At 44.7% G+C, this 25,595-nt stretch overlaps 1 long non-coding RNA gene across 1 annotated transcript; it reads left to right on the top strand.

Annotated features, from left to right (window-relative positions):
- The first annotated feature begins 17,144 nt into the window (after positions 1-17,144).
- On the top strand, positions 17,145-24,142 carry LOC102025756. The gene is made up of 3 exons (XR_001235799.1): positions 17,145-18,723; positions 19,014-19,182; positions 22,257-24,142. It is a non-coding gene; the product is annotated as an uncharacterized LOC102025756 (long non-coding RNA).
- The last annotated feature ends 1,453 nt before the right edge of the window (positions 24,143-25,595 follow it).

The following is a 25,595-nucleotide window of genomic DNA, read 5'->3' as shown; positions in this document are numbered from 1 at the left end:
TACTTTAAGTACTAGTGATGTAGTGTGGTAAACAAGACTGGCAAGGTTTCTCTTCTGTGCAATTTATATCCTACTGCGTGCCAAAGGAAGCCACCCTAAGAGGCGTCTGTAAACTCTTTGTCCAGGACTAAACTTCCCACTTGGCAATGCTTCAGAAATGAAGCCAGAGCAAAAGCAAGGACTGTCTTTCTGCAGTGTCAATTTACTTGAAGATTTAAAGGGGGAGGAGATCGCTTTAAAGAACGAAAATGAACGTTCTATGGGGACAAAATCTACATTTCTATTAAAATTTAAAGCTGAAGCCGGAATGTATCCAAACACTTCTTGCTTGCAGTGTCTGCTCAGGGCAACACACTCCATGGCACAGGGGCGGAGCCAGAGGAAGCGTTGGAGGAGGATGGCTCCTGAGTTTGTATCTCCCCAGTAGAGTGGTGAAGGGTGAGGTAAGGTGATCCAGGTAAAGCCCCTCCAGGGACTGGCGCTCAGGAAAGGCTGCATGCTGTGTGTTTCCCCTCTCCTGCCCCTGCCCTTGGTCCTCACAATGCTGCTGTGAAAAGTCCGTGGGCTGCGGAGTCAGAAAGATGAGGTGTGCATGCTCACGCACCTTCTCTTTAGGGGATATTTCCAAGCCTCTCTTTCTTGTGCAGACTTACATATCCTGTCCCACCATGTGACCTGTCTATCACACACTCTGCCATGTCACACAGCTACCATGTCACACAGCTGCCTAAACTGATCGATGTTGGTGCCATGTTCTTGAACCTTCCAAGAACTAAATGAACTTCTTTTCTTTACAAATTATCCAGTCTTGGGTATCCTGTTATAGCAATGGAAAATGAACTGCACAGAGAAGTCTTTTGTCGTAGGAGAAAGGAAAATTCAGGCCACTGTGTAACCCAGCTTCGAAGTCATATCACAAAAGAGGTCACAGCGTGAACTGTGAATGGTTTGTCTTGTGAGTGCTTCACTCAGAGGCTGGGCAGGAAATGACGGCGTTCTCCAACCCCTCATCCTATGCACAGGAACAAAGCCCTGGCTCCCCCAACCCAGAGACGGCCCCAGGCTCCGCCCTGAGCAACCCAGATGCGCCCATGCCCCCGCCACCTATGTCACAGACTAAAAAGAATACACGGTGTCTTGGGGGTGACAGGCAGGCAAAAAGTCTGACCTTGGGAAAAAGAAGAGGAAGCAGCCGAGTGTGGGGACTCTGATGTCCTACTGACAGGGCTGTCATGTGGAGAGGAGTCTCTGGGCGTGCTGGGTGAGAGGACCCTCCTGGGTGTCTACCACACAACAAAGAGGTCCCTTGGGGGATGGCACCGCCACTGCCCTCCCTCCCCCTTTGCCTCCTTCCTTAAACCCTAAAGACTCCAGTCTTTTCAAGGTTTGACTGGGGTCGCTCCACTGCCTCCCCAGCCCTCCATGTGTAGCTGGGGCTGGTTAATTCTAAATGAACTGAATCAGGTGGGGCAAAGCTCTTTCCTGCTGGCTCCAGGCTCTGCTAAATCCCACAGGACTTCCCCTGAACAGAGCACCTGCTCGCCTCATCCTGGGATGTCCTTCCCCTCCATCCCTTGTGAACTCCTACCACCACCCCCCGAGAGGCCGGGTCAGGCATCAGCTCCAGGAAGCCTCTTTATGAGGCATGGGCCTGTGTTGGAGTCTGCTCCCTCTCAGCCTCCCTGAAAGCCGTTATTCATCTTTTATCCCCAGGATCTAGACCAGACACTGCCAAATAAATAACAGCCATTATGATTATTGCATTCATCACCCCACTTGTCTTTGGTCTACAGGGATCTCCAAAGATGTGCATTTGCAGAAGGGGTTCTCTGGGAAGTGGACTCCCAGACGGATTGTTATGTGCAGGAAATTGGGTGGTGTGCAGGATCCAATAGTTCTGAGTAACAAACGAAGCAAGGTGTGGCAGAGGAGGAAGGTGGGCAACTAGACAGTCACAGCAAAGTCTAAGATGGTCCCTTGGGGACATCTGGACCAGGAATGGCCCTGCAGAGTGGTCTGCACAGAGGCAAAGGCCCAACCTTTAATCCCTGGGATTGAGCTGTCAGTGCGTGCGGGCTGCTCCTGGCGCTGAGGGGCGGCTGGCACATCCCGGAGCCCCACGGTCCATATGGACTGCGGGAATCCACTTGCTTTGTAGGTAGGGCTCTCCTGGACAGCAGAGGCGAGCGCTGTTCCCCAAAACGCCCGCGTGTTCCTCAATATTCGGAGGAGCTCAGCACCTGGTTTACAGTGTCTCATCAGTTTGCCCAGCATGAGTATCATCTGGGCAGATTTCTGAACCCAACATTTGAAGGCCGGATCTGAGACCTTAGAGAGATATTTAGAAGAATTTTGAAGGCCTTTAGAAAAATTTCCAATTGGCTATCTCTTCATAAATAAGACATTCTTGAGTTATAGGGATATTGTTTTGTGCAGAGCAATTTAAAAGGAATGTACAAGAAAAGCCTGAAGTTGCAAGCATTATTTAACTTCTGCACATTTGACCCGAAACTAGAAATCTCTTTCTACCTTAGACCCCGAGAGTAATTTGCAAAGTCCTCCATGAGCAGCAAGTTGGTCTTACTTTCTCTGATATCTTTTTAAAGTTTTAGCTAGGCATGTGGCTGTGACCCTTTAATCTCAGCTACTCAGGAGGCTGAGGCAGGAAGATCACAAGCTCAAAAAACAAGAAAACAAAACACCAAGGAACAAACAAAAAATCTGAAACCATACCCAACCAAAATAAAAAGTTTAAAATTTGAAGGTGGTACAGTAGTTTTCTAGCGGGGATGGCATAACAAAACACCATAGGCATGGTGGCTTGAACAACAGACGTTTACTCTTACAGTTCTGCAGGTTACAAGTCCAACATCAGTATGTGGGCAGGCTGGCTTTTCCTGAGCCTTTCCCGGCTGCTGGGTGACTGTATCTTCTTGCCACGTCCCCGTGTGGCCTGTTCCTATATGCACCCCTCTCTGGTGCTCTCTGCACAGTTAAATTTCCCCATCTGATACGCACACCAGCCAAGTTGGGGTAGGACCCAGCCTAGCAGCCTCGGTTCAATTGAATCACAGTTTGGAGATCCTGTCTTCAAAACACATCACATCACCTCAACAGACGAATGTTGGGGCACCAAATTCAGCCCGATGTAGATAATGACCCAAATAAAGTAAAACGTTATGCTTTCAGAAATATATTTTCTGCGGTATGAGGGGATTTGAAGGGCAGTGATTTCAGCGGGTGGGGACAGCCCAAAGAGGATGAAACTGAGTTCCCAGGCTTAAGTCTTTGGTGAGGTTGGGGTTGACATAGTTTTCTGTGACACCGAGTCCCAGTCAGTTTTCTTGCAAACAGGTGGGGACCATAACCAAAAAGAACTTGCCCTTTGATTCAACATCAGCTGTAAAATATTAAGTTTTTGCAAATATCATGGACTTCTAGTCTCAGCCAGGCTTTTACAGTTATGGGCTAGATCTCGTCCTTCCTCAGATCCATAAGCCCTAACTCTCAGGACCTCAGAATGTGATCTTGATCGGGAAGGGTCTTTACAGAGGCAATCAGGTTACAATGGGGTCTAATCCAGTATGACTGGTGTGTGCAAAAAAGAGGAAATTTGGGGGTAGAGAGAATGCTGGGCGAACAGGAAAATGCTCATCTACCAAAGGGAGCAAGGGCTAGATTAGATCTTTCCCTTACAGCCCTCAGAAGGGACCAACCCTGCCAACGTTGTGCTTTTGTATGTCTCTTATCTCCAGAACTACAGCAGTGCGTTTCTCCTGCTTAAGCCATACAGTTTTCTGTACTTCGCTGAAGCAGCCCCAGCAGATGAGTACACCTCCCGGCTGGACTGTGCCCTATTTCCCGCAGCAGCAATTAGAAACTGTGTGGTTTGGGTCTTTGGAGAGCAGATAATAGGGAGATCTTAAGTAAAGCCAACTCTAGCTAGCTAAAGTGGAAAGTGGGAATTTATTATAAAGGCAAATGTTGTCTAAATAAACCCAAGTGCAAAGATGTGGGCTGGGCCACAGGGATTCAGTTACTATGGAGGCTGCTCATGTCCCTGTGCATAGACGAGCTTGAATCTTCTCCAGATATTTGGGCAGGGCAGACAGATGCGTTCCCAGCTTACACAGCTGAGGTCTAGTTAACTGGAGAGTGACCGAAGCTCTCATAACACCCAGCCAGGGAAAGAGACATGGTCAGCCTCGGTCACTGGTTTTGTTCCTGTTGTCTCTGCCTCTGTACTATTAGGTAGACACCTCAGCTGTAAGGATTGCAGAGGGAGAGGGTTAGGCCACTAGAGCTGTGCGACCAGTGACCACAGACTGGGTGGCTTAAATGAACAGGAATCAATTCTCTTACAGTTCCAGAGGGTAGAAGTCAAAATAAAGATGGCAGCAGGGCCAGTGTGCCCTATAAACCTTCTTTCCCTCTTCTAGCTGCCTGTGGTTTTCTGGCATTCTTGGCCGTCCTTGACTTGTAGCTGCATCACCTCAATTTCTGCTTACGTCTTTACCTGGCATCTCTTCTGCATATGTGTCTCCTCTGTGCCTGTGTCCAATTGACCCTTCTCTCATAAGGACACTGGCCATTGGGTTAAAGCCCACATTAGTGCCTCATGACCTCAGCTTGGTTACATCAGCAGAGACCCTGCCTTAGTCCATTCCTGCTGCTATAACAAAATACCACAAACTTGGTGATTCCTGAGGAACAGAAATATGTTTCTCACGGTTCTGGAGGCTGGAAGTCCAAGACCACGGCAGCAGCAAATGTGGTGTCTGGTTCCACAGATGGCATTTTCTTGCACCAACTTTCTTTGGCAGAAAATGCAGAAGGGTATTTGTATCTAGGTCTCACCAGCCCTTTACAGAGCATTCATCTCATCCACAGAGTAAAACCTTCACGATCAAATATCTTCCAATGGTCCTACCTCTAATTCTGTTGCTTTGGGGATTAATTTTCAACATGAATGTTGGGCATAAGCATTCAAACCGTAGCAGATGCTACTTGCAAATAAGGTCATGTTAGCAAACTAGTACTTGAACGTATCTTTTTTGCCACAGTCAATCTGCTACCATCCTCCTGTACCAATTTCAATACCAATATCGAAAGCCCTGTTGAGCATATCTTTTTTGGGGAATACGACTCAACCCACAGCAGATAGGCAGACAACCGAGTCAGCTTCCACTGCATAACCTTTTATGCTCTTTCTGTGCTCTGCTTGTTTTGACTTTTCTACCTCTTGACCTTCTGGGGCAGCCTGACTCCCACTCCACTGCCTTTGTCACCTATCATCAGTCATCTTTACCTTCCTCACTCTTAACTTGGAAGAGGTGCCCGGGTAGGACTGCCAGATAACATACCACATACATGGTTAAATTTCAGCTTCAGCTGAACAGGGAATAATTTTGTGGGATGAATATGTCCCAAGTAATGCAGAAACTCATAAATTTTTATTTGCTAAATGTGTTGTGGTTTGGATCTTAAATATCCCTCAGAGGTCCATTTGCTAAAGGCTTGCTTGTCAGCTTATGGCATGCTTGGGAGGCAGTGCAACATTTAGTAGGTGAAGCGCAGCAGGAGGAAATTAGTCACTGTGGGTGTGTGGCATTGAAGGGATATGGGACACCAGCCCTCACAAGGAGAGGAGCTTTGCTCTACTACATGCTTCCTGCCATGATGTTCTGTCTCACCACAGACTCAAAAATAATGGAGCCAGTCAACCATGGACTGGAACCTCTGAAACTGTAAGCTGGAATAAATCTCTTTCCCTTTCAGTTCGATTGGCTCAAGTATTCTGTAATAGCAATGCAAAGCTGATGAACACACATGACAATCCAAGTCCTACATTCTCTTTAAAGATCTGGTAGTACCTGGGATAAAACTTGGGTTCTCCAGGTTGCCACCCTCTGTAAGATCTGCACCTGACCTACTCTACTCAGTTACCTGTCTGCTCCTGCAAACATTTCTTTTGGCAAGACTTAGGCTGGAGCTGGAGGCCAGTGAGAAGGTAGAACTAAGGTAGAACTAAGATGACTGAAGGATATTTTAAGGCAAAAATAAATGCATGGAGAAGGTGGGGGAAGATTTGAGAGCAAGAATAATGCAGAATAAAGTATGTGGTGTCCGTGTGAATAATTCTAATTTTTTCACCTGGGCTACCCGTGCACAGTTACCCGTGCAGCTGGTAACTGTGCGAGAAAAGCAGGACAAACAGGAGCGATGGACAAAGGTGATGTCTTTGTTCTTACACAGGTGGAGTTTGAGATGTTCTTCAGATGCCTGTGTGTGGGGCACTGAGAAGATGTAGGAGCTGCAGGTACAAATTCAAGGTCGTAGATGTGTACCTAACAGTTGAGCCGCAGGGGGGCTGTCACCGCCCTGGCCTTGCCTGGGCTCCTCTATCTGCAGTGAACTGAGGCCAGTCAGGCTTTTGATCACAGCAGGTTCTTTCAAGCCATCCTCTTCTGTCACATTTGCCAGTGTCGTTGGTCAATGTAGGGGACATGATTTGTTTCTCAAAAATGGAGAAACAGATTTCACCTCTCGGAGGGAACATAAACAACAGTGCAATACAGAGCCACAGACTGAGAGAAGGGAGGAATTTATGGCCACCTGCTATGGCTTAAATGTTCCCCCAACTCAGGTAGGAATTTAATCCCCAAAGTCTTACGCTATTATTGAGAGGATGGAGACTTGATCTGTCTGTGGCATTTACAGGAGGGGACGGGGAAGGTGATTGGATTAGAGGAGGTCAATAATTCGGAGCCCCTGTGAGGGAGCCCTTATGGCTTTAAAAGAAGAGGAAGAAAGCCAGGAGTGGAGAAGGCACTTGCCTATAATCCCAGGATTCTAGAAGGCTGAGGCAGGAGGATCGTGGGCAATTTAGAGACTTAGCAAGACCCTGTCTCAAAGTAAAAATGGGAAAAGGGCTGAGGATGGAGCTCAGTGTGAAGGTCCTGGGTTCAGTCCTCAGTATGGGGGTTGGGGAGGACCTGTCCATCTGTCTGTCTGTCTATCTGTCTATCTGTCTTCCTCCCTCCCTCCCTCCCTCCTTCTCTGGCTTTATTCCTCGTACTTGATAGGGTCTCACTCCCTAGTCCAATTCAGGCTGGCCTTGAACATGAGATGCTCCTGCCTTGACTTCCTATGTGCTGGGATTACTGGCCTGCGCCACCACAGCTGGCCCCTCACCAGAGCCTTTGCTATGCTGTTCAGACCTCCGGCTTCAAAACTTTGAGCTACATAAACCTCTGTGCTTTATAAAGTAGTCTGCTGCAGATATTGTTATAATAGTGAAAAAGGCAGTACTATATCACCTTAATAGTCCATAATATGGTTTCATTATCCTCATTTTAGAGATGAGAAAACAGAAACACCAAGTGTTTAAATAACTTGCTTATGTTTCCAGAGATCCCACCAGCAGAGCCAGGATTTAAATCCAGGTGTTACGGTTGATACATTGTGTCAATTTGAGGAGTCTAGAAGCTTAACTAAGCAACTAAGCAGCTTTATATCCTGGGGTGAAAAGGACATGCCCTTGCTGCTCTAGGATGTTGTTCATTGTGTCAACTTAAAAAGTTTAAAAGTTCAACGAAGAGACTGAGCAGGGAACCAGGGTCCTTACTTTGTGGACATCCTCAGCTTGTGGAAGAGGAGGGCTCAGAGATGATGTGGGCGTGGATGGATAGCCGGCTTACAATATAAGGAGAGAAAAGAGGCTTGCTCCCTGCCCCCGCCTCTGCTTGTGCTCCTGCTGCTTTTGCTGTCTTCTGCCACCTTGAACTGCTGCCCCTGTGCTGGGCCACCCTGTCCTGGAGCCAGCTGATTATGGATTGAAACCTCCACAAACTGTGAGCTAAGTAAACCTTCCTTTCCTTAATTTTGGGCATTGGGTATTTTGTCTCAGCAACGAGAGAAAAGTCACCAAAACACCAGGTAATCTGTCTCAGGTAGGTCTATGCCCTTAACTACCTTACGCCACCTCTCAAAATAAACACCTTATAGCACTCACAGAAATTGGTCCTTTTTCCCCCAGAACTTAAAATGCATCCTTGAGAAGGGCCTTGGGAACCATCAATTTTTACTCAAGCAGCAAACACTTGTGGTAACATACTGTCCCTCCCCGTGAATGATGAGGGTCATTGAAATTGTTCTTTCTTATTTCAGTGGTTGGGTTGTAATACACATTGTATAGGACAATGTTCTGCTTGAGCTTCTTGGTCGTTTCTCTCTTGTAACTGGTCCTTCCTTTTCCCACTTGGCGAGATTCAGCTCTCTGTGCTGGGATCTCTCTGAGGTCTTTGTCCAGGGTTGTCCTGGTGATGACCACTATGCAGGTGTGAATACCCACACTGCCGTTCGCGCTTTTAGCCTTTGCCTGCTTTGCTGGAGGATGATACATTCTCTTCTGCACACTCGGATGGCGTCACCAATCTGCTGTCCTTTACGGTGTCCTCACACAACCCGCCCTCCTTCCTCCCTGACCAGTGTAGGTTGAACCCTGTACTTCTGCCTCAGCTCTTTGGAAAGCAAGGGACACAAAATTCCTGCAGGTGTGGGAAGCCGCCGAGAAATGCCGTTTGTAGCTCTTGCTTGGGTCAGAAGTCACAAAGGGATTGAACTTCAGCTTGAAGGATGGCTGCAAAAGGGAGGCATAAAATTGGTTGTTTTTTTTAAAGAACCAGAGATAATTGTTAACTTTATTTGGCCCAAGTCACAGCCACAGGTGCTGCTCTCTAAGCCACAAGAGTTGGGTAAAACGCAGAGCAGAGATTAAAACCAGTACCAAAAACGAGGAAGTCAGAGCCAGAAGCACGCTGAAGGTAAGTTGGTCATTTATTTTTCCGGTGATCATTTGTTAGGTGTTCCTCATACATTAACTTAGAGCCGGCAAACTGGCGGAATTGTAAATCAGCTTATGTGAAATTAAAACCTTAAGTAAACACCACATCCTGAAACTAACAGGATAAGGCTCAGAGTTCAGACATGCATTTCACTCGTCGGGAATCACAACGCGTGATGAGAAGGAGGCAGGGCTTTCAGCAAGTCTGTGCAAGACGAATACCTCGGAGCCTGGAAGGAGGGAGTCAGTATTCCAACAGGCTGAGGGGCTTTGAGCATACAGCAGGCACTTGAGTATGCACAGGAAGTGTGAGTTGGAGATGGGGGGGTGGTCTCCAAAACGCAGACTCCCGAACCCCATCCTTAAGTAATTCTGATTCATCATCCATGGACTGTGCCCCAGTGATCATATTTTCTCCTGTGCATATCATGGGATTCTTTTTTGTTGTTTCTTTGAAACAGGGTTTCACTTTGTAGTTCAGGCTGGCCTCGAACTCACTATTAACATTGTGACATGGTGTAAAATAATGAAAAATAGGATAGGACCTAAATATTCACCGCAGCCCACTAGACACATTGACTCCACAGCAGGCACAGGGCGGGTGCCGCATGGCCGCTCAAAGGCGGAGGGAGCTCTGTGCGTGCTGAGGCGGGGGCCTGAAGACAAACTGTTGGGGCAGGGACTGGGGTGCAGATGGGTGTCTGTGGCAGGTTATAAACTTGGGTATAAAAGAAGAAAGGTTTTTCACTTGTATGTAAAGAAAAAGAGTCTGACATCTCCGCAAGGAAGTGCTAAGAGTGGTTATTTACTCAAAGATGGTGAGGGCGACCTGGATGACGTGAGAGAGACCCTTCGCCGTAATCATTTCTAAATTTGCCAACCAAGTGAACATATAATAACAGATAATCTGAAATGGTAAATGAAGGGGAGGAAGGAAGGGAGGGAGGGAGAGAAGGAGGAAGGTTTACTACTACAGAGTGCAAGGAACCTCATTGGTTCAGGGCATGACGTTCAGGAGAGGCCTCAGAGTTACCCCGCAAAGTGCGATATTACTCCCATTCACAAAGACTACTTTGATCAGCGGCTGTAGAAATTTGAATTGCAGCAACGAGTCCTATCTTCTGTAGGACATTTTGAATTATTTTAATAAATCCCTTAAGGGTTCCTTAAGTGTCACAACTTAGACACCACATTAATTTTTATTGTTAAACATTAGCTCATTAGTTCGTAAATACTGAAGAAGCCCACACATCTCATGACCACGTGTGTGCGTCTCTTCTCTTCCTAACACACTGGGAAGTTCAGAGTTACCATGGTAACGGCCTGGCCTTCTTTGCAGCGGCTCTGCGCTGGGTAACGGCGGCGTGCAGGGAGGCAGTCAGGCCTTCCTGAGGGCAGCTCTGCGACTGTGTTCCCGGGAGGCCCTCGAATGGAAGTCTGGTTCGTGAACGCTTACACATGGGCTGGTGGTGGGTAAAGTGTGTGTTTGCAAACCATTGCTTGGTTTCAGCTGTGAGGTTTTTCCTCCTAATCTAGGTGAAAGGGGCTATGTCTTTTGGAATTCTGTGGCCCCAACTAGATAGCACAGAATGCAGTATTTCAGACTGCACTACTCTCACAGGATGTAGACATGGAATATTTACCGAACACACACGGCTACGCACATGTTCAAGCATCCCTTCAAGGGAAGGTGCAATATAAGTAGAACCTTTTCTCCCAGTATTCTTGTGAGGCAGCATGGCTTAGTGTTTAAGAGCACGAACTATACTAAGTTTACCTGGGCTTGATTTAACTTCAGCAACTACTAGCTGGGCAGTTTTGGGCAAGTTAGTTCATCTAGGTGAGTCTCTATTTTCTTATCTGTATAGTGGGAACAATGACTTTGTGTGAATAACTCATTTACCTCATATGGTTGTTGCACAGGTTAAAAAATATTTTTAAAAAGTAATATGTTTTCCAAGTGTGGTGGTGCATGCCAGTAATCTCAGCTCTTGGGAGGCTGAGGTAGGAGGATCTCAAGTTTGAGTCTAGTCTGGGTTACATAGTGAGTTCAAGGCCAGCCTGAGATCCATAGAAACCTTGTCTAAAAAAAAGAAAGTAATGTCTCTAAAGCATGTATATAATGAGAACTATATTTGTGTTTGCTATTGACATCCTAGCAAAGGCCTGTTAGGTCCACCACACAGAACCAGAGTGACGCTTTTAGTTTGCTTATTATTCAAACAACACGAGAAATCCTGGATGCCTGTGTGTGTTAGGCACTATGTTAGCTCTGGGCAGCTAGAAACTGCTGCCCATTTACTTTTTCCTTAAAAAGGAAAAAATGAGCAGTGGGCAGTGGCACATGCCTATAATCCTGGCTAGAGGCTGAAGCAGGAGGGTCACAAGTCCAAGTCTAATTTGGGCAATTTAGTAAGCCCTGTCCCAAAAATAAGATAATAAAATGAACTGCAATAAACTAAAATGGAATAAAACGGGCTGGGGATGTAGCTCAGAGGTAGAGCACTTGTCTCGCATGTGAGAAGCCCTCAGTCCAGTTTCTAGTATCAAAAATGAATGAATGAATGAATAAGGCTGGATCTTATTTGATTTGATTCCTCAGTACCGGAACCAAACCAAAATGAAAGAAAACAAACAAAAAACTATTTGTGGCTTTTCTAGAAGCTTCATGCGAGGGATTGCCAGGACTCTTATCCATGCTGCAGGCCTTGGGAGGATGAGCTTGCTGTGGGCGACCTGGGAGGAGCTCAGCCACTCGGCGTCCTGAGCCTGCTCAAGGTGGGGACCTCAGTACGGCCCAGTGTGTTCGAGGGCGTAGCTCCTGGAATTTGCCCCGTTGGCCCCACATGGGTAACTTTGTCCTGTTTTTCTGTCCTCCAAGAAGTCTAAAGCCAGGATGATGAGGCTACAAATTATTTACTCAGAATTCCGACTCTTCCAGAGTTAAGCCTCTTGTGCATGTTGAGGGCTGTGAGTGGCTAGAAGGGCCACCCAACTCCCGGGAGTATTCCTTTGCCTTTTACATAGAAGGGATGCACGGGGCTCTTTGGCTTTAGACTAGGGATAAGACTGTGTATTACTGAGCACCTACTCTGTCCCAGGAAGTTTGGATATGCTGTCTTTGGAGGAGACCTAAACTAGACTGAACTCTGAGAGGCTGAGGTCATGTTTGGTTTACCTTTCTGTCATGGCAACGAACAGCACACTGCTTTGTGTAGAGCCTGTACCCTGAGTTGCAGAGAGACCCAGGACCGGTGGTGGTGTGAATTCCAGTCCAAGTCCAGAGGCTGGGGAGGATTGATATCCCAGTTCAAACACACTCAGGCAGAGGGAAAGAGCTTTTTCTTAGTCAGTTTGTTATTGTATCTCGCCTTCAACAGACTGAGCCCACCCACTTAGGGAGAGCAACTGCGGTACTTGGTCTACCAACTTAACGTTAACCTCACCCAGAAACGCTCACGTAGACACCCCCAAAATAACCTTTAGCCATATATTTGGGCATCCTGTGACATGATGAAGCTGAAATGTAAAATTAGCCTTCATAATATCCATCTTGAAAATGCACACCCCTGAATGTGGAAGGGGACCAAGAGGTAGAGGAAAGCCGGGGCACCACAGCCAATCTATCTGTCCTTGCACGGGCAGCATGGCTTAGCTGGTGGAAGAAACACAGCGTTTGAGATCAAACAGACCAAACGTGTTGCCTTGGCCAGTCTGTGTAGCCTTCCTGACTTTCAGCGATACGGAGCATCTCTAGCATTCTGTACTCATAGAGCTTTAAGAAACATCCCACTGTGTGCTGAGGCGCCTCTGTTGGAAAGCACGCTCTTAAACAGCGGCATTTCCCTGCGTCAAGTCTGGTTGGGGAGCACATCCCCTGAGTACTGGCGCATCAAAACAGGTTACCAGGAACTCTAGCATAGAGGGACGAAGCTGACCATCTGGAAAAGTTAAAGCGGATTTTGGGGAGCAGAGGTTTGATCCAGGGAAATAAGGTCAAGGTCTTTAACACGACGTGGGATGAAGGTCATCTTCAGCCTCTTTGGAATCCAAAGGAACCTGGGAGCTACCCCAAGTCAAGAGATATCTGAAGTCCCCGGCACGTCCCCTGACTCTGAGCAGTAGTTTGTGGTTCGATGTTTGGGTTTGCTGCTGCAGTCTGTGAACCCTCTCCAGGGCAGCTTAACTCTCAGGCTGCTCTGAGTCTGTGCTTCCATCTTAGCCAACCCCAAAGCAAATGCTTCTTCTGCGATTGTTCGGAAAAAGCCTCGGCGCCGACGCTTACTCTTCCAACTTGGGTTTCGGGTCCATCCGAGAACCTGTTGCTGGGATTCTGACTTGGTAGCTTGAGTCTGTCCACCTCGTGTGTCGTGGTCAGCTCACCTTAGCTGCAGGGACTGCGTGTGCTTCAGAGCAGCTGCCAAGAAAAGCTAAAGTGCTGTTTCTAAAAGGGAGGAAGTGACCCCAAGCAGGCAAGCAGCAGGTGCTTACTACAGGCCCCCCAAGAGTAACCTCCCACTTTTGCTTTTCCTGTATGTGTAACTCGTGGGAACTCAGGTGTGCCCGAGAGTGTCATTCACCGAGACTGGGGCGGGTATGAGACCCTGCATTTGTGCAGGGTCTTATTCTTCCTCCCTCTCCCTGCTACTACTATTTCTTTGGTTCCTGGGTGTATCAGGTTTTCAGCAGTGGCAGGGAGAGGGCTGGAAAGGTGGGATTCCACAGAGTCCACACCAGGACGTCTACTAGATCCCGCCCCCCGGTGAGTCCCGGCACATGGGAGCTAGTCCCACATGTCTGTGCTGTGGATTCAGCGCTTCCAGGACACACGAGCTTCCTCTGACCCCACAGGCTGCCCCGCATCATCAGAACGGCTTGGCATTGCGCACGCTCACTATGCGTCCGACAGTCATAGCAGGCATTGTGCAGGGAATGGTTAAGAATGAGCAGTGGGAATGCTGTCTTCTTGTAAACTTGTGATTGTGAATTTGGGGGCACGCGCCAGGGCTAAGCTGACTGGTGCTAAGCTGACCAGATGCACTGCACCGGCCACAGATCAGCAGGACTGCACGTTCTTCTCCTTGTGTTGGACTGATCGGAGGTCTTCAGCCTATAATCACTCACCAGTGGGTGTGGACGTCTCATGAGATCGTGCAGAATGAGTCCTCACCGAATGCTGCTGTCATGCCCGGGGAGATCCCCACCTGTAGAATCATTAGCCGAATGAGCTTCTGTCTTTATAAACGACCAGTCTGTGGTATTTTGTTATGGTAACAGTGGACTAAGACAACTACAGTCATTCTCCTTACAAGACAATGTGTTCCGCAAAAGGGAAGGGGACTGCTATGGTTCATGTTCCTTCAGAGCCTCATGCACTCCTAGGTGAGGAGGCGACTGGGTCATGAGAGCACCACAGTCATCAGAGGATGAGTCGGCTGACGAGTTGTAGCTGAATGTGATGCTGGGAGGTGAAGCCTGGTTGGAAGAGGTCGGTCACTGACGTGTGGACTGGATGGGTCTGTCTCCCTCCTCCCCCCTTGATCCCTCTCTGCTTTCTGCCACCGTGCCATGAGCTGTGTCTCCTCTGTGATGCCCTTGTCCTTGTCACCCTGCCTTGGAGCCAGTGGACCATGGGTGGAAACATCTACAAACTGTGAGCCAAAATAAACCTTTCCTTGTTTAACTTGTGGGTGTCAGGTATTGTGTCCCAGCAAAAAGAAAGTAACTAAGACAAAGATCAAGAGATGGAGGGAGGGTGGAGGGAGGGGAAGGGGATGTAAAAAGAATGAAGACACGTTATGTACATGTACCAATTCCCCATGAGGAATGTGACCAGTAGGTACTACACTTCTGCACTAATAAAAGTAAAAAGTAAACAAAAGAAAATGTGGCTGAATAAGACCTTTCAGTGACACAGAAGCCATATGACACGTTTTTACCCTTCTGTTTTTAGACTATGCAAAAACAAAAATATAGGAAATGTTGAATGCATTTTTTTAGTTGGCAAAATAAAAATCTCAAAGTGGAAAAAAATGACTAGGTGATCACTGTACAATTGAATACACCCTTCAGAGACCTCCCTGCGTGGATGGTTCAGAACGTTTTGAACTACAAGACACAGAAACCCTCTTCAACCAGTTTAAATGAGAATATGATGTGTTGGTTTGCCTTTCCGAGAGCCTAAGAGCCTACCAAGAATCTGACTTAGGGATAAAAGAACTTTAACTGACCCTTTTTTGGACACATGCCAGTATGAGGTCCGCTCATGGTATGTAGGTGAGTAGGGTGTTCGCAAAGGTTGGCTTGAGTTGCGTACCCACACCCGTGGAGGGGAAGGAGGAAGGGTATTATACTCCAAAGCCTTGTGCTGTACAGACTGTTATCCAAAGGGAAATCAAGATTTTTTTTCATCTCCAAAAGAGCAAGAAGGTTTATAGGACCAGCAAAAGATAGCTGTATCCTACCTTCCACCCGAGCATCTCGTTAAAATCTTGCTTCCAACTGTGTGCAAACTTCCCTCCAAGAGGAATTCTGATATCTGGAATATTAAGATCTCTTTATAATTTAGGGATTGGTCAGTTATTTTACTTTATCAATTATTTTAACATAATCCATTATAATACACATGGAAGAGTACAAGTAGATAGATTTTGATGAGTTCAGTGCACCTGTGACCAGCGTTCAGATCAAGATTCGTGACCAACAGTGGAGCCCTGCTTTGTCCTTTCCAGCTGTCACCTGCAGCCTCTGCCTCATCCAGAAGACACTGTCCCAAGTGTCTTTGTCTTACTGATTTATAAACATTCTTTATGTATTCTGGATATGAGCCATTTATCTACTATAGTTATTGAAAATATCCTCTTCAACTTTATGGTTGCTTTTTCCACTCTGATGTCTTTTGAGGAGCAGAGTTCTCAATTTTAATATAATCCACAGGTTTTTTTTTTGTCTTACATTTAGCAGAGAGTGTGTGCTCTGTTTAAGAAACAACTGCCAGCTGTGCGCATCTAATTTCAGCCTTGTTTTACCATGTCAGTGTTGTCGTAGGGATCATGTATCCAGGTGATTTGCCAGGTTGATACTTCAGTGACTTTTGAAAGACTCTTAACTTTTCAGTTTTGGGGTAGAACTCAGTAATCAACAAATGTGCCTTGGGATGCCAAGTTTCAGTAAAATATTTTTGCCTTTCTTAATTTTTAGAGTTACCTCTGAACTCCCAAGTTTGGAGGAAGCTGATATTCTTTACTCAACTTTTTTTTTTTTTTTTTCCAGAAACAGATTAGCCTACAGGGAAAAATAACACTATTTAGTACAATGAGATTTTGTCTGATGCTGTTTAGTAGCAAGTAACTCAGTCTCTCTGATCCACTATAGCTGTACTGAGAAAGCTGGAAACCAATTCCTGCCATGCCAATATAATGATGCTGTTGTGAAAGCCATACGACCACAATAACACTAACAATTAGGTCATGGAGTGCCTATGATATGCCAGTATTTATGGAATAGCCCATTGCCAAGAACTTCAGGAATAAGACTGTGTATTTTAGAGAGTCCTTCTTAGCCCTCATTACAGTCTGAGAAGTTTGTATTTGTAATCCCAAAGGAAAGGTATTGGAATTCTAGTGAGTTAATTGCAATCTACCACTCCAAGTGCAAACCATGGTGTAAATAAAGACACAATTATATATCTAAAGTAGTGGTGAGCCAAGGGGATCCTAAGTTCAGCTAGGATGACGGCTAACCTGAACAAAGGCCCTGACCCAGAGCCGAACTGGGTTTTATTAATTCGTGAAGAAGGGAGTGGCTTGAGGATGAGTGACCGTGAGAATGGTGAGAAGTAGGCGAGTGCTGTGAGCTGGGCTAGGTAGCAGGCCCGAAGTCACCTCTGCCATATGCAGAGAGAAGGCTATGTGGAAAGAGTAATCTGCATAACACAGTTTGGGGTAGTATCTAATTTTTGGGGTCAGTGCTTCAGCTCCGAGGTGTAATTTTTTATGTCCTGGGAAGCCCCAGCCTTTTACCTCAAGGCTTGATCTCAGCTGACAGTGTGGAGCATTGCTCTCACTCCTGCCTGGCTCACGCATGCTCCTTGGGAGATACAGGGCAGGGCCACACTGACCTGTCGCATTGCTTTATGCTAATTTTTTTTGTTTTGTTGTTGTTTTTCTCCAGTACCGGGAACCGAACTCACGACCTTGTGCTTGCCAGGCAGGCGCTTTTGCCGCTGAGCTAAATCCCCAGCCCTGTCGCATTGCTTTAAAGACTACACATCATCACCTCCGCTAGACCCATTTGCATTGTTTAAAGCCAGTTGAGGGGACAAGGACAAAATTTAGCCAACTGCGCACTTATCAGTACATGGAAGTAGGGCCAGGTTTAGCCAAAATGAGATAACTGCTCTTCTTTCGAGGAGAGTCGTTCAGGTGACCCTCCACAGTGTGTAACACCGAACACCTCCAGCTTCCTATCTCTCAGAGGAGACATGAAAGTAACATAAATGAGCAAAGCTTTTCATGGAGAAAATTAATTCACCAGGGAATAAATGCATTTGATTGTCTGGTGAAGCTGTTTTTTTCAAACAGTTCTTCCAAATCACAGCAAAAGGTTTTATAAGGTTACACCAAATGATAAGACCAAGCCAGGACTCAGAGCCAGACATGTAAAAGGTTCAGAGGGTGAATGCTAATCTTTAATGTGAGCGTAGCACTTAATACTATCCACAGTGTATGGCTCTGCCTTGGTTCCAGCTCAGAATCTGACTACCTTCCTCACTGATTATTTTGGGAGGCTAATTATGCTTCCAAACCCTGCCTTGGACTAAAGTTATTTTAGAGATCTGTGCAAGCAGTTCTGTCAGAGCCACTTTACAAGATCTGCTGGGAAACCTGCCTGCTTACGTTGTAATGTTACTCTTCAGCAAACATGACTTTATCCTTCTTGGGATTGGACTGCACTGTGGAAGATTTTAGATGTTATCTAAAATCTCAACACCCTCCCAGGAAGATTGGCATCAGTTAAGTTATCTACGCAAAAGTGCCAGAGTTGGCAAAAACAGCGGCAACAAGAGAACAGGGTGCCCAGTAAAACGTGAATTTTAGACAAACAACAAATATTTTTAAGTGTAAGTAATTCTCATGCTTATATTAAATTCACATTGAACTGGGCACCTGTACTTTGTCTGGCAACCCTACCCAGGTGCTGAAGGTTATTCTAGAAGCTTTTTTTCAAGGTGTTTCAGAAACTACTTTGTATAATGGCAGCATAACTGTCTCACAGTGGAATCTCTCAAGATAACTGTCTTGAAGGGGGTAGCATTCTTTACATGTTGAAATGATCAGATGCTGTTTTTTTTTAAGGAATCACCTTATCTTGCTGTCAGATTTCACAATAGAGCCTTCCCCCATAAAAACACTGCTTCACAGTTAATAAGCATAAAAAGTATGTGGATTTCACTAATGTTCATTATTTCTTGACCTGACTCTGATCTTTTAAGTTATGAATAAACAGTTCCTTGTAGCCTTTCCACAATCAACCTATGTTTATTTTATACGAGCTAGGTCAACTGGTTTTACTCAAATACCATAAGGAACAATGAATTAAAAAAATACAAGTTTGTGTTACCACCATAAGAAACAAAAAGGGAGATTCCCTACTGAAGACGGGCTTATGAGGCCTTGGACTTCACTTTGTTTCCCTGACATTAGCGGGAAAGGTAGAGGTGTGAGAATATCTGAGAGAGCCTTTGTTCCTCAAGGCTGGTTATTTAACCATTACCTAGTAATTTCAACCTGTCATTTCAGAACCCCAGCAGTGAAACACACCAGCACATACATGGCTCATGGAATTGAGAGGGCTGAGGCTGTGATGCATAGCAAGAGGTATGTTTGTTTCAAATATCTTAACAATGCTTATTACATAGTCTATTTGCCTGATACAATATACCTGTGTTCTCCTTGGACTCGGTTTTTTTTTGGTGTGTGTGCGTGCTTCCAGTAGTTTCAGTTCTGCTTTAAAAAAGGAAAAGATACTTTTCCATTGAAGAAAATTAATGGAAGGGCTTTGGTAGAAATCAGGAAAAACAATAGGGAATATTTTTGCTCATTCTATCAATAAAGATGTCTAAAAAATTTAGGCTTTCTTGATTAGCCAATTTTTTTTCTTTTTAAAGAACTGCATCTCGTGGTTAAAAAGTGAGGTCGGGCTGAGAACTGTTACTGCTTTTGCAAACCTGAATCATGGCCTGAGTGAGGATGGAGAATAACAGTTCAAAGAAAATCACAAGCAAATGAAATAGAAAAGAGAAGCAATTACTAACTCCAAGAAAAGCATGAAGTTACGTAAGGATGTCAATTTCTTCTTTGTCCACTCTGTGACTTAGATATGAATGATATTGAGGTAGTCAAAATAAAATGCATGCAAAAATTTTCTGTAACAGAAATGATGCCACGTCTCTATTAGAGGGAAAGTATGTGAAGGTTGGGAAAGGAGCGGGTATGTAGGGGAGCTAAATCCTGCTTCCCTCCTACCACATTAATAGAAAATACCTAAGCTTTCAGGAGCCCAAGGGCTCCAAACAAAGTAATGATAAGGAGATGGAAATGTTAATTATCTTAATTTAATCAGTACATATTATACGTGTGTATTAAATATCACACTGAACTCCTTAAGTACATATGGTTACTATGTTAATCAAGAAATTTTAAAATGTCTAAAGAACTAGAAATATTAACTTCCTTGATTTGATCATTATATAGTGTATAAATGTATTGAATTACCACATAGTACCCTATACATTTGTACAATTAAAATACAAATCTGCTGAGTATAACGGCACACGCTTGTAACCCCAGCTATGGTTGAGACAGGAAGAAGATAAGTTTGAGGCCTGCTTGGGCAACACAGGGAGAGCCTGTCTGGAAAAGAAAGTTCTGGAGATGTAGCTGGGTGGTGCCTGGCATGTGTGAGGCTCTGGGTTCAATTCCTAGTACTGCAAAAACAACCAAACAAATAAAAGAAAAATAGGTAAATAAATACAGAACAAGGAAGGAAGCAAGGAATAAAGAAAGGAAGGAAGGAAGGAAAGAAGAAAACACTCAAGCTTGAAGACATCAAGAAATCGCTGTCCTACATAGCTAGGTAGAAACATAGAGGTCAGTCCTAGAAACAAATAGCTAAAAGATTATAAAGTATTTTTTTTTCTGGACAGTAGGAATCAGAGGTGAGGATACTACCATTTTGGCTCAAAGCCTTGTATGAGTTGGGTTTTTGTTCATGTGGATGTATTAGATGAATATATTTAAATTTTTAATGTTATGGACTCCCAAAAACCAAGATCCCAAGAAAATCAATATCAAATGCAAAAAAGTAATGAAACAAAAGGTGATCATTATTTGGCGGGGAGGATATGATATATGCTTAGTTCCAAGGACGCTTTTCAGTCAGTAGACTTTAAGAGCACAACTTGATCATAAAGATGACACTTTCTACATTTCAGTATCAGTGAAGATATGAGATCGACTCTAGCTCCACCCTAGCTTGTAGTTCAGGCTGGCCTTTGAGCTCACTATGGAGCCCAGGCTGGTTTCAAACTTGCAGTGATCCTCCTGCCTCAGCCTCCTGAATGCTGGGACTTTAGGCATGTGCCATCACGCCCGGCTAAGCATTACCTCTTGATGATTGTGAAGCAGCAGCCTTGACAGAACTAACATTTCCAGTCTATCTAGCTTGGTGTTCCTAGAGATAAACACGAGAATTAAATTTCAAGGCTGCCTGGCCAGGTCCTTTCCTGAACTGAGGACAGGCTGGTACACTCAGGTCTCCTTTTCTTTGGACTGCACCTTTCAAGGAAGTGAAGTGTTTTGGAATGGCATGCATTAGGGAGAGGTTTGCCAGAGAAAGCACACACGGTGCCAGGGAAGAGAACTTAGATGGATCACAGGCTTAGCACAGTGAGTGGGACTTTGCTAATATTCTGAATTCTGGAGGAAAGAAAAGCTCTTAGTCCACTGACCTTAGATCGGCATGCCTGTGCTTTCTATGTGGGTAATGAAATCCCTCCAAATGTAGGCATTTGGGAAGTAGCCAGGGCTAGCCTGGGAACACTTCCTCCATCTGCGCCAGTCCACCCTTCCCCAGAAATCAGTTATCCTTTGGTATCACACACCCACTACCCAGGGAAAGTTCCAACTCACTACCAGGCTAGGTAGCCACCCTCAAGAGAACAGAGGGGCAGAAGGAGATACCCACAGTGGCAGTGGGCAGGATTCCTGCCCTGTGGGAGACAATTTCCTTTGTACTTTTAGATGAAATTCAATTCCAGTGTTCACTGCCCACCATTGGCCCTTTGGGTCTTAGCAGCTCTGAGCCCATTTGCTATAGTAGAACTGAGGCAGGAGATTAGGGTGAGGCAGATTGGCTGGGGATGTGGGCATTTCCTAGTCTCAAGAGCAGTCGAGGTGCACATCATCTTAACCCTGAAATGCAAAGTAACTGAAGTACATGTCATGGTCCGGCATCACAGACACCAGCATCCATCACAATCATATTAGAGGAATCCTAAAATCCTTTGCAGTACATCTTTTCCAGATGTGTATTATAAAGAACAAAAATGCCAGGGCCAGGTATATGTGCTAACTCCAACCAAACAAAATAAAAAACAAGAACTCTTATGGATGCTTTTCTGCTATTACAGTTTAAAATCTTTTTTCCTCATTAACTCCAGGCTCCATAATTAGAACACAAGATCCCTGAAGTCAAGAATTGTGTGCATGGAGCATTTTTAAAATCTCAGCCCCTGGGAGATCTTATTCAATATATACTATACATTAGTGATGACAGATGTACTTTCCTCTGTTTATATGGTATCAGGGAAAATCTACCACAAAACTTGGGTTAAATTAAGGTGATACTTGTAATTTTTTTGAACAATGGTTTAGGCAAAAATCTCTGTCCTGAGAAATACTATTCCCTCCCAGAGGGAAAAGGTCTACAAATATATATAATACATATAGTAATAAAACAACAAACAGTAACTTTTTGAGCATTTACTATACACCAAGGACTGCTTTAGACATCTGACTTGTGCTCATCTAATGCTAAAAATGATTCTTCCAACCACAGACATCTCCCCACTGTCCTAACATCTCATCTGTGCTCAAAAGCTAGATTATTTTTACTGATTTTGTGCAAACAGGTTGACATTTTATAGTCCTAGCCAGTGCACTTGTATATTCATTTGAAAGACTTTTAGGAAATAGTTGATTTACTGGAACAAAGAGATTATGTCCTTATCACAAAATTGGGACTTCTATGTGTCACAAGTTGACATGCAGATGAAATAAAGAAACTGTTTCTTAGAATTCGAGATTTTGGAACCAAGAGGCCACTGTGACATTAAACTTGTTCACTACAGGTGAATTCTTCAGGCACCTCCCAGCCTCAGTCACTCATCTTAGAAACACAAAGCGCTCACACATGCAAACTCGAGTTGGCTCCACTGAAGATGAATAGAGCCGGTAACACACAGGCTCATGTGGCTGGCCTCTGAGCTATGCAGACTCGCTGATCAGTGGGCCGCAGAAGCTTGCCCTGAGATTTTCCGGTGTTCCCCAGGAAACAAAGGTGGTACACAATGAAAGAGAGAAGTCAGCTCCAACCGGCGCCAGCCCCACACTCCACCCAAACCAGAAGAGCAGGAGCCGAATGTCACAGAAGGCATTGTTGTGTTTCTTCCTCCCACCACCTAGACTCAGGGCCTTCTGAGTGTCCCAGGAAGCTTGAGCCAATGGGATGCAGAGGCCAGGTCTCTGCACACTACCAAGAAACAGAGCAGTCACTGTGAGTATGACAGAGTCTGGCACTGGAGAGAAAATAATCATCGAAAGACTCCTGTGGTGAAAACAGTCCCGCCCACTTAGATTGACTTCCTGACACTTGAGGATGATTTTACGTCCTGGCCTGGAGTGAAGAATAGAAGCTACAGAGAAAAGGGTTGGAGCAACTGATGTGGGCAAGAAGGAGAATCAGGGTTCTGGAAATAGGAAACCCTGACTTTCCATTTATGGAAGGTATACCAATTCAGAGTCTTACCGACGTTCACGTGGCTGTCAGTACTGGAATCCAGGTTTCAAATTTCCAATATAATACTTTTTCATTTGTGACTTAAAAAAATATCTATCTGTCTATCTCTCTCTCTCTCTATATATATATACCTACAAGCTTTTCAACAAATGTTTGCAAATGTTAGTAAAAAATTCATAATCACAACCTTCCAATAACCATTGCCATTTTTGTCTTTCTTCTCAATGTTTATTTTCATAACCTTTACTATAACCATAGCCATTAAACATGCACGTCTCTGTTCTTCCAATACATGTCTTCCTATGCCAGGATCTGTCCTAAATAACCCGATGTCACTACCCTCAGAGAACTCATATTCCAGCGGAGTGGGAGAGGATACACAAACAATGTACAATCTATTCCCATTAATGAGGATAATCTGCTTCTCAAACAGGCCCTTTTAGGATGAACTGTCATAGGCAGAAATGTACTTTACATTAATTTCAGCAGCAAAACACTTTTTTTTCCTTTTGTGGCCACAAATTAACACCCACTTTTGTTTAAAAAGCATCAATAATATTAAAATAGATGCAATTATCCCACAAGTGAGTAGTTACCCTCAGACCTACGCCTGTCGCCATGGGTCATCTATATGATACTCAGAGTATATACATAATTAGTGCTTAATATAAAAAGAATAGACAATGAAGACACTGATGAAAGTTATGCATGTGATTACATCCTGAGTACTTCAGAGGAGACACTCAAGACTGCCAAGGTGATGCTTGGTAGCTGTGCTGAATGTGATCAATAGCTTCCTAGGTTCAGGAAATCCAAACCCACCCTCTTCAGAAAGAACCATGCCTCATAGGCCACAGCTGGAGCACAGATGCGATCTACACATTCCCGTCCACAGCAGGGCTGAGCAGTGCCGGGGAAGCTGCAGTGGTGGAAGGAAAGACGACTGGATAAAGAGCAGGAAGAGCTGGACGTGGGTCGGGCAGGGAGGAGGTGGTTCTGCGTAAGCGCCCTTTTGTAACCTCTGCAGTTCTGCTTTCCTCACTAGGGTTGACAGATGCCTCCTTGGTGCATGCAGCTTTCCCTCCTTGTCTCCAAACGCATTTTCTTTTCTTCTGAAGACTTTCCCAGTTAACCGTCTGCAGCATTCTTTCATTTAAAATATTTGTCAAAACTTCTGTTTGCTGGAAATTGGTTTTTCTCTCCTTTCATCTCTATTCCTTTAACTAGAAAAATGAATGTGTTAATATGTGCCACATTACCTCAACGTTCAACCAACTCTGGTGTCCAAGAGTCTTTAAGGTCTTAACAAATTCTTGCTGGGCTTGGTGGCCACATGCCTCTGTTCCCAGCACTCTGGAGGCTGAAGCAGGAGGATTGCTGTGAGTTTGAGGCAGCCGGAACTTTTTTTTAAAATCTTAGCAAAACTGAAAATACTCTTCTAAAAGTCAAACACCTAAAATGTAATTCCGATTGTCCAACACAGGCAAAATTTATGCTAACAGTTTTGAGGCCACATTTGTTACAGGTTTCAAAATGTTTTCTTAAGTTATGTGAACAAAAAGTCATTATGTTTTCTTTTTTTTTTTTTTTTTTTTTGGTTTTTCTCCGGCACCGGGAACCAAACTCACTACCTTGTACTTGCCAGGCAGGCACTTTGCCGCTGAGCTAAATCCCCAGCCCCTCATTATGTTTTCTTAATTTGTTTTTTTTTTGAGACAGGGTCTCACTGTGCAGTTCGGGCTGGCCTTGAACTCACTATGTAGCCCAGGCTGGCCTTGAACTCATGGCAATCAATCCTGCTACCTCAGCGTCTGTGCTGGGATTCCAGGCGTTTGCCACTACACCCAGCAATGCTTTCTTAATTATTGAGAGCTCTCATTTTTAAATTAATCTGATACCATCTAAACAATATATAAATGCACATACACACATAGACGTTATATTTAACACACACACATGCACCAACACATAAAACAAAGACTTAAAATTATCATTTATGTGCTTCAATTTTTTTTTTTTTTTTCGGTACCGGGGATCAAACTCACGACCTTGTGCTTGCTGGGCAGGCGCTGTGCTGCTGAGCTAAATCCCCAGCCCCTATGTGCTTTTAACAAGTTACACTATTGGTGTGATTTTTGCTTTTACCATCCTCTGCAATACTTAATCCTAAATTTGCATGTCTGAGGATAGCATTCCTGGTTGTAGTAAGGTGAGAAATATATATCTCAAAGGAGATTGCTTGCCCAGTTAATCTGAGTTTGAATCTCTTGAAGATTTTTTTTCCTGCCTTCTTACAGGTCTCAGTCGATTGAAAAACACTTGCTGCAGGTTTTTAAGACTTTTACACTGTGTTAAAATTTAGACATAGCTGGTCAGAAGTTTACACATCTTATCCTGGGGCTGTATTGCTCAAGGCCTCTAGTATGAAAAAAGTCAAACCAGTTTAGGAACAATACTCCCCAGGGAGGAAAACACAGAGTCAAATTTCTACATTTTTCTAGTTAAAGGAATCGAGATGAAAGGAGATAAAAATCAGTTTCCAGCAAACAGAAGTTTTGAAAAATATTTTGAAACACAACTGGCTTAGAATGAACTGAGGACTGTTAAGCAAAATGAGCGGAAATTAAAACCCCACTGAACTCATCAATATTAGCAAAGGAGTGGTGTGGTC

This window comes from Chinchilla lanigera, unplaced genomic scaffold (genome assembly GCF_000276665.1).
Source record: "Chinchilla lanigera isolate Chin_1 unplaced genomic scaffold, ChiLan1.0 scaffold00004, whole genome shotgun sequence".
Lineage (NCBI taxonomy): Eukaryota > Metazoa > Chordata > Mammalia > Rodentia > Chinchillidae > Chinchilla > Chinchilla lanigera.
The sequence above is the reverse complement of the archived record's forward strand: the minus strand, read 5'-3'. Positions and strand labels throughout refer to the sequence as shown.